At 38.5% G+C, this 2,429-nt stretch overlaps 1 pseudogene across 1 annotated transcript; it reads right to left on the reverse strand.

Annotated features, from left to right (window-relative positions):
• Positions 1-685: 685 nt before the first annotated feature.
• Positions 686-2,145, reverse strand: LOC102867584 (annotated as a pseudogene). Its single transcript, XR_438930.1, has 2 exons — positions 1,984-2,145; positions 686-1,875 (listed from the first exon to the last, which is right to left on the reverse strand). The product of XR_438930.1 is annotated as an E3 ubiquitin-protein ligase Mdm2-like (transcript).
• Between the last annotated feature and the right edge of the window lie 284 nt (positions 2,146-2,429).

A 2,429-nucleotide genomic window follows, 5' to 3' on the forward strand; every position in this document is an offset into this window, starting at 1 on the left:
GTTAAAAATAGAAACATTTTCCTCACTGTGTCCTGCAAACTCTCCTCCAAATAGAAAAAAAATTGGATGCCTCTTTGTGTCACAATGTTGAGAAATGGTAAAGGTTTTGTGCATGTATGTGTGTGTATCTTATTTGTATAAACTGTGCTTTGGTCTTCAAGGTGCAAAAAAAATCAGGAGTCATCATTGAAACATTGCATATTATGAGACTTCTTTTTTTTTTAAAGGAAGAGGCTTATTTATTTTGCTTCCTGTCTTCTTAGACAAAAGAGACTTTTGGATATGAGTTGCTAACCCACGTCTACATCTTATCAGAGAACAGGGCATTTACACATACAGGAATGGGAAAAGAGGGGCTGTTAAAGGGAAATTGAGGTGGACAAGCTGCTTAATCCAGGTTAGTTGGGCATGAAATCAAAGGAGGCCATCAACTTGTATCTCCTTTGTTCTTAGGAGCTACTACTCTTTTAAGATGCCAACAAAATATGTGCATAATAAAAGAGCTTTATTAACAAGGAGGGTGAAATTCACAAGCTACAAATACAGGTTTTTGCAAACTTTTCTGTGGGGCTTTTTTAAACTGGTCAGAGGGTCTTAGAGTCAGTTCAACACTCAATAGCTATTTCTGTTCATACATGGCTGAATGTTTTTATTCCAAAACATTCTACTTTTGCAGACAAGTCAGCTAGAGAAAATAAGTTAACACAATCATTTGAATTGGCTTGTTTCTTCTTTTTTTTTTAGTTTCTTTGCACATGTAAAACACTCCATAAGATGTCCTGTTTTGCCATGAACAATGCAATCATTTTTAGGTTGATCTTGGCAAATCGCACAAGGTTCAGTGGCAACAGGGCGAGAAGTCACTTTCACACTTTCTTCTTTGCTTTGGGTCTCTTCCTTCTCAAATTCTTTGATATCTTGGCTGCTCAAAAGGCTACTGGAAGTTGATGGCTGGGAATAGTCCTCACTTTCTTGAGAGTGGGAGGCCTGTGTGATGTTATCATCATTTTCCTCAACATCTGACTCTTTGGAGTCAGTCACTGTAGTCTTTTTACAATCAGGAACATCAAAACCTTCTTCTTCCTATGCTGTGCTTTCTAGTTTGTTGCTCTCAAGCATTTCCTCTTTGTCTTTCCTTTTATCTTCATTAAACCAATTCTCATGAAGTGCCCAACATCTATTACAATGTGGTGGGAGAGGGGGATTAATTTCATTGCATGAAGTACATTTCCAATAGTCAGCTAACGAAATTTCAGGGTCATCTTCAAATGAATCTGTATCAGTCTCTTCTGCTTGATACACAGTAACTAGATAAACCTCATCATCTTCATCCGAGAGTTCCTGTCCTTCTTCACTAAGGTTATAATCTTCTGAATCAATAGATTAAACTTCAAATTCTGCACTGAATTGATCTGAAACTGATTCCTGCTCTAACCAATTAGTAGAATGTTCACCTTCACCAGCATCAAGATCCGGATTTGACGGTGTTTCTGTTGACTCACTGCTGCTGCTTCTTTCACAACATATCTCCCTTATGACACACGGTGCAACACTTTCATCGAAGGAAAGGGAAACATTGTCAGATCTGTGCCGCTTTCTTTGTACTTCACTGGACAGTTCATTTGAATTTAGTTCTGTCTCACTTCTTGCTCTCCTCCTAGATGAGGTAGTTGGTCTAGAAATCAAATTGAAAGATGATGGTTTCTCTTCCTGTAACTCTTGCACAGAGTCCTTTTGATCACTCCTGTCTTCAAGATGACACCTATTTTCACTCACAGATGTGCCAGAATCCAATGGTTCCTGCTGATTGACTACTACCAAATTTCTGTAGATAATTGTATAGATTTTCCTGTGGTCTTTTACAGAGTAGCTTGGCTCACCAAACAGATCCCCTAGAAGATCATTTGAACAATATACCATATGTTGTTGTTTTTCATCATATAATCGCTTAGACATAATATATTGGCCTAGATAAAATAGAACCTCTTTCATAGTATAGGTGTCTTTTTGTGCACCAACAGATTTTAACAACTTCAAAAGCAATGGTTTTGGTCTAACCAGGGTCTCTTGTTCTGAAGCAGGAATTTGGGAGGTACTTGGAACAGCATCATCGGCAGTGGGCACAGACATTCCGGTATTGCACATTTGCCTGGATCAGTGCAAGCGCGAACGGGACTGTGGTCACTAAATAACTAGAACTGGGAAAGGCCATGGCTTTTAAATAGCCCCAGCTGGAGACAAGTCCGGGCTTAGCTCCGCTGACTGCAGACTCAGAACGTGTCCGAACTTGATCTGAGACTTCTTAATTGATGCTTCTTAAGTATACCAAACAATCATATTAACTTAGAGGTGATTTTTTTTTTTTTTTAGTTTTTTTCTTATTCTCATGTCAGGTCTGATTTTGGGTTGTTGTTGTTGTTGTTGTTGTT

This window comes from Elephantulus edwardii, unplaced genomic scaffold (assembly GCF_000299155.1).
Source record: "Elephantulus edwardii isolate Elephantulus edwardi_28Jun2011 unplaced genomic scaffold, EleEdw1.0 scaffold00100, whole genome shotgun sequence".
Lineage (NCBI taxonomy): Eukaryota > Metazoa > Chordata > Mammalia > Macroscelidea > Macroscelididae > Elephantulus > Elephantulus edwardii.